Genomic DNA, 7587 nt, shown 5'->3' with positions numbered 1-7587 from the left:
TTGTGAAAAAAATCATAACTGTTATACAGTCCTCATTGACTACATCTTATATATATCAGACCTCAGGATACAACCCAGATGCAGACAGTTCGAAATAACAAAAGTTTATTTACAAAACAGGGGTCAGGCAAACGACAGGTCAAGGGCAGGCAGAGGACAGTAATCCAGATCAGAGTCCGTAAGGTACAGAACGGCAGGCTGTCACGTCCTGACCAGTATTTAGGTATTATTTGTATTATATTTGGTCATGGCGTGGCAGAGGTATGTTTGTTTTGTATGGTGGGTTTTTTTTGTTTGTGGTTTAGAGGGGTGTGTTATTTATGTGTTCCTGGGTTTTGGGTGTATGTTTCTGAATTAGTATGTTCTAGGTTAGTTTTTCTATGTGTAGGTTTGGGTGCTGGACTCTCAATTGGAGGCAGGTGTTTCTAGTTGCCTCTGATTGGGAGTCCTATAAGTAGGTGTGTGTTTGGTTTGTCATTTGTGGGTAGTTACATTTTGCACTGCTAAGTATTGTTGCTTTAGCCTGTGAAACTGTCCTTTCTCTTTCTTGGTTTTTTAAGTATGCTTCATTATATCTAATTAAAAGATGAGCATCCACATTCCTGCTGCGTATTGGTCCTCCCTTCAACACGGCAATACTTGTGACACAGGCAGGCTCAGTGCCAGGGCAGGCAGAATGTTCAAAAACCAGGAGAACTAGAAAAACAGGAACTAACGAGAAACAGGAGTATGGAAAAAACGCTGGTTCGCTTGACGAGACAAGGCAAACTGGCAACAGTCTGCTGCTCCTGAGTAGTGCAGCGGTCTAAGGCACTGCATCTCAGTGCAAGAGGCATCCCTACAGTCCCTGGTTTGAATCCAGGCTGTATCACATCCAGCTGTGATTGGGAGTCCCATAGGATGGTGCACAATTGACCCAGCATTGTCCAGGTTTGGCCGGGGTAGGCCGTCATTTTAAATAAGAATTTGTTATTAACTGACTTGACTAGTTAAATAAAGGTTTAAAAAAAACAACAGACAAACAGAAAACACAGGTATAAATGCACAGGAGATAATGGGGAAAATGGGTGACACATGGAGGGGGGTGGAGACAAGCACAAGACAGGTGAAACAGATCAGGGTGTGACAATACATATATTGTACACAGTGTGACACTGATGTGGGGATTTAGAATTTTGTGCAGTAGTATTTACTGATTGCTGGAAACAGTGAACACAATAGCACACGTTTCTTATTTTGCTGCTATTGTAGCAAGTTAGTGAGGAATGTATCAGCCATGCATATCATTGTCTTATTGCACATTATCACTCACTCACAACCAACAGAAAACATCAGCATGTCAACCATTTACACGGACATGTTAGTCATTTAGCAGACACTCTTATCCAGAGTGATTTACAGGAGCAATTAGGGGTTAAGCATAGAGATCCCTTCTGGGATGGGGTGAAAATGGTAACCATAGTAGTCAGGGAGACATATTGTCATATAAATATAGTTTAGACTGGTTTTATACCAATTTTCTGTATAAATAGCCTATAAAATATATACAGACCATAAATGTCAACATTTTGTTTTCTTAGAAAGCTGTGAGTGCTATCACACGATACAATATCAGTACCTGTTACATTACAACTTGTCTAAGTCCTGTCATCAACTGATTTCAGCCAGTGTATGGCTGTGGATTGACTGCATTGTTTGCATATTAGCAGTTAATTTGAAAAAATGCATGGTTTCATTCCTCTTAAACTGCCTGGCTAGCTATGTAACAAACATACAGTGCAAATACATTCTTCAAATTCATTATTTTCAAATCAAAATCAAATAAAAATATATTTGTCACATGCACCGAATACAACAGGTGTAGACCTTACAGTGATGCAGTTTTAAGAAAATACCTTAAAAAAAGTAAGAGATAAGAAAAACAAATAATTAAGGAGCAGCAGTAAATAACAATAGTGGGACTATATACAGGGGGTACCGGTTCAGAGTCAATGTCGAGGTAATTGAGATAATTATGTAAATGCAGGTAGAGTTATTAAAGTGGCTATGCATAGATAATAACAGAGAGTAGCAGCGGTGTGGGGGGGGGTTCTGGGATAATGGTGTTGATGTGAGCCATGACCAACATTTCATGGCTACAGACGTGAGTGCTACGAGTCGCTAGTCATTTAGGCAGGTTTCCTTAATGTTCTTGGGCACAGGGACTATGGTGGTCTGCTTGAAACATGTAGATGTTACAGGCTGGGTCAGGGAGCAGTTGAAAGTGTCATTGAAGACAATTGCCAGTTGGTCAGCGCATGCTTGGAGTAAAGTCGTGGCCAAAAGGTTTGAGAATGACACAAATATTAATTTCCACAAAGTTTGCTGCTTCAGCGTCTTTACATATTTTTGTCAGATGTTACTATGGAATACTGAAGTATAATTACAAGCATTTCATAAGTGTCAAAGGCTTTTATTGACAATTACATGAAGTTGATGCAAAGAGTCAATATTTGCAGTGTTGACCTTTCTTTTTCAAGACCTCTGCAATCCGCCCTGCCATGCTGTCAATTAACTTCTGGGCCACATCCTGACTGATGGCAGCCCATTCTTGCATAATCAATGCTTGGAGTTTGTCAGAATTTGTGTGTTTTGTTTTTCCAACCGCCTCTTGAGGATTGACCACAAGCTCTCAATGGGATTAAGGTCTGGGGAGTTTCCTGGCCATGGACCCAAAATATCTATGTTTTGTTCCCAGAACCACTTAGTTATCACTTTTGCCTTATGGGAAGGTGCTCCATCATGCTGGAAAAGGCCTTGTTCGTCACCAAACTGTTCCTGGATGGTTGGGAGAAGTTGCTCTTGGAGGATGTGTTGGTACCATTCTTTATTCATGGCTGTGTTCGGCAAAATTGTGAGTGAGCCCACTCCCTTGGCTGAGAAGCAACCCCACACATGAATGGTCTCAGGATGCTTTACTGTTGGCATGACACAGGACTGATGGTAGCACACACCTTGTCTTCTCCGGACAAGCTTTTTTCCGGATGCCCCAAACAATCGGAAAGGGGATTCATCAGAGAAAATGACTTTACCCCAGTCCTCAGCAGTCCAATCCCTGTAACTTTTACAGAATATCAGTCTGTCCCTGATGTTTTTCCTGGAGAGAAGTGGCTTCTTTGCTGCCCTTCTTGACACCAGGCCATCCTCCAAAAGTCTTTGCCTCACTGTGTGTGCAGATGCACTCACACCTGCCTGCTGCCATTCCTGAGCAAGCTCTGTACTGGTGGTGCCCCGATCCCGCAACTGAATCAACTTTAGGAGACGGTCCTGGCGCTTGCTGGACTTTCTTGGGAGCTCTGAAGCCTTCTTCACAACAATTGAACTGCTCTCCTTGAAGTTCTTGATGATCCGATAAATGTTTGATTTAGGTGCAATCTTACTGGCAGCAATATCCTTGCCTGTGAAGCCCGTTTTGTGCAAAGCAATGATGACAGCACATGTTTCCTTGCAGGTAACCATGGTTGACAGAGGAAGAACAATGATTCCAAGCACCACCCTCCTTTTGAAGCTTCCAGTCTGTTATTCAAACTCAATCAGCATGACAGAGTGATCTCCAGCCTTGTCCTCGTCAACACTCACACCTGTGTTAACGAGAGAATCACTGACATGATGTCAGCTGGTCCTTTTGTGGCAGGGCTGAAATGCAGTGGAAATTGTTTTTTGGGATTCAGTTCATTTGCATGGCAAAGAGGGACTTTGCAATTAATTGCAATTCATCTGATCACTCTTCATAACATTCTGGAGTATATGCAAATCGCCATCCTACAACCTGAGGCAGCAGACTTTGTGAAAATTAATATTTGTGTCATTCTCAAAACTTTTGGCCACGACTGTATACGTCCTGGTAATCCGTCTGGCCCAGCGGCCTTGTGAATGTTGACCTGTTAAAAGGTCTTACTCACATTGGCTGCGAAGAGCGTGATCACACAGTCATCCGGACCAGCTGATGCTTGCATGCATGTTTCAGTGTTACTTGCCTCGAAGCGAGCATAGAAGTTATTTAGCTTGTCTGGTAGGCTTGTGTCACTGGGCAGCTCTTTGTTGTGCTTCCCTTTGTAGTCTATAATAGTTTGCAAGCCCTGCCACATCTGACGAGCGTCGGAGCCGGTGTAGTACAATTCAATCTTAGTCCTGTATTGACGCTTTGCCTGTTTGATGGTTCGTCGGAGGGCATAGCGGGATTTCTTATAAGCTTCCGGGTTAGAGTCCCGCTCCTTGAAAGCGGCAGCTCTACCCTTTAGCTTGGTGCGAATGCTGGCAGTAATCCATGGCTTCTGGTTGGGGTATATACGGTACAGTCACTGTGGGGACGACGTCCTCAATGCACTTATTGACAAAGCCAGTGACTGAAGTGGTGTACTCCTCAATGCCATCGGAAGATTCCCGGAACATATTCCAGTCTGTGCTAGCAAAACAATCCTGTAGTTTAGAATCTGCTTCATCTGACCACTTTTTTTATAGACCGAGTCACTAGTGCTTCCTGTTTTAATTTTTTCTTGTAAGCAGGAATCAGGAGGATAGAGTTATGGTCAGATTTGCCAAATGGAGGGCAAGGGAGAGCTTTGTACTCTTCTCTGTGTGTGGAGTAAAGGTGGTCTATCATTTTTTCCCCCTCTGGTTGCACATTTAACATGCTGATAGAAATTCGGTAAAACTGATTTAAGTTTCCCTACATTAACCTGTTGGGTCTAGGGGGCAGCATTTGCACGTCTGGATAAAAAAAATGTACCCGATTTAATCTGGTTACTAATCCTACCCAGTAACTAGAATATGCATATACTTATTATATATGGATAGAAAACACTCTAAAGTTTCCAAAACTGTTTGAATGGTGTCTGTGAGTATAACAGAACTCATTTGGCAGGCAAAACCCTGAGACATTTTCTGACAGGAAGTGGATACCTGATGTGTTGTATTGACTTTAAACCTATCCCATTGAAAAACACAGGGGTTTAGGAATATTTTGGCACTTCCTATTGCTTCCACTAGATGTCACCAGCCTTTACAAAGTGTTTTGAGTCTTCTGGAGGGAGATCTGACCGAACAAGAGCCATGGAACGTTGATGTCCCATTAGACACCTGGCGCGCTAGTTCATGTTGGGTACCCTCGTTCCAATACGTTATAAAAGAGTATGCATTCGTCCACCTTGAAAATTATTCATGTTCTGGTTAAAAAAGGCCCTAATGATTTATGCTATACAACGTTTGACATGTTTGAACGAACGGAAATATATTTTTTCCCCTCGTTCATGACGAGAAGTCCGGCTGGCTTACATCATGTGCTAACGAGACGGAGATTTTTGGACATAAATGATGAGCTTTTTTGAACAAAACTACATTCGTTATGGACCTGTGATACCTGGAAGTGACATCTGATGAAGAGAATCAAAGGTAATGGATTATTTACATAGTATTTTCGATTTTAGATCTCCCCAACATGACGTCTAGTCTGTATCGCAACGCGTATTTTTCTGGGCGCAGTGCTCAGATTATTGCAAAGTGTGATTTCCCAGTAAGGTTATTTTTAAATCTGGCAAGTTGATTGCGTTCAAGAGATGTAAATCTATAATTCTTTAAATGACAATATAATATTTTACCAATGTTTTCTAATTTTAATTATTTAATTTCTGACGCTGACTTGACTGCCGGTTATTGGAGGGAAACGATTTCCTCAACATCAATGCCATAGTAAAACGCTGTTTTTGTATATAAATATGAACTTGATAGAACTAAAAATGCATGCATTGTCTAACATAATGTCCTAGGAGTGTCATCTGATGGAGATTGTAAAAGGTTAGTGCATCATTTTAGCTGGTTTTATGGTTTTGGTGACCCTGTCTTTGAATTGACAAAACATTACACACAACTCTTGTAAATGTACTGTCCTAACATACTCTAAATTTATGCTTTCGCCGTAAAACCTTTTTGAAATCGTAAAACGTGGTTAGATTAAGGAGATGTTTATCTTTCAAATGGTGTAACATAGTTGTATTTTTGAAAAATTTGAATTTTGACATTTATTTGGATTCAAATTTGCCGCTCTTGAAATGCACCTGCTGTTGATGGAGTGCACCACGGGTGGCACGCTAGCGTCCCACCTAGCCCCAAGAGGTTAAAGTCACTGGCCACTAGGAGCGCCGCCTCTGGGTGAGCGTTTTCCTGTTTGCTTATGGAGGAATACAGCTCATTGAGTGCGGTTTTAGTGCAAACTTTGCTCTGTGGTGGTATGTAGACAGCTATGAAAAATACAGATGAAAACTCTCTAGGTAGATAGTGTTGTCTACAGCTTATCATGAGATAATCTACCTCAGGCGAGCAAAACTTTGAGACTTCCTTAGATATCGTGCACCAGCTGTTGTTTACATACATGCATAGGCCCCCACCCCATGTCTTATCAGAGGCTGCTGTTCTGTCTTGCCGATAGAGTGGGTAACCCGACAGCTGTATGTTCTTAATGTCGTCGTTCAGCCACGACTCGGTGAAACATAAGATATTACAGTTTTTAATGTCCCTTTGGTAGGATATACGTGCTTTCAGTTCGTTTCATTTATTTTCCAGCGATTGAACGTTAGCTAGCAGAATGGAAGGCAAGGGCAGATTAGTCACTCGTCGCCTGATCCTCGGAAGGCATCCGGATCTTTTGCCTCAAAATCTCTGTTTCCTTCTCCAGCGAATCATGGGGCCTGGTCGGGAGTCTGCAGTATGTCACTCGCGTCCGACTCATTGAAGAAGATCTCCTCGTCCAATTTGAGGTGAGTAATCCCATTTCCGATGTCCAGAAGCTCTTTTCGGTCATAAGAGACGGTAGCAGCAACATTATTACGAACAATGCGAAAAAACAAACAAAATAGCATGATTGGTTGAGAGCCGATAAGACGGCAGCCCTACCCTCCGGCGCCATCGTCAGCTCAGGCTGACTTAATAATTAAGCAATTCATTTTACTCAATATCTTATCACAGCACTGGCAAACCATGGTTGACAAACTCCCTGACCACAATGGCTGACCTTAATCCCATAATAACAAGATTCGTGTACATTCTAGTATTATAATTCCTAATTCTATGAGGTTACATGCCTTTCTCAAGGGCACATTGACAGATTTTTCACATAGTTGGCTCAGGGATTCAACCCAGCAACCTTTCGCTGAAAATGAAGTGAAAATGAAGGACTGACTCCCTTTGTTGTCTTGAAAGAACGAGGCTCTATGGAAATGAATCTCTTAGAGGACGTCTTAGCTGTCTTTGATTCATATTCCATGTGAAATTGTTCACGATTTCTTATTGAACACCAAGGCTCAGGCTGACTTAATGATTAAGCGATTGTCTTTCATCAGCATTGATCCTTCATTTCTAAGCTTTACTAGCAATCAATATCAATACTATTACACTATTACTACCTTACCTCAAAATATGAGTGAATAAATACACTACATGATCAAAAGCTGCATCAGAGTCCAATGGCAGAGCGCATTACACCACTCCAACTGATGCTTACCATTGGGCATGGTGATCTTAGGCTTGTGTGAAGCTGCTCGGCCATGGAAACCC

This window comes from Salmo salar, chromosome 05 (genome assembly GCF_965601325.2).
Source record: "Salmo salar chromosome 05, fSalSal1, whole genome shotgun sequence".
Lineage (NCBI taxonomy): Eukaryota > Metazoa > Chordata > Actinopteri > Salmoniformes > Salmonidae > Salmo > Salmo salar.
Note: the sequence above shows the minus strand (reverse complement) of the source record.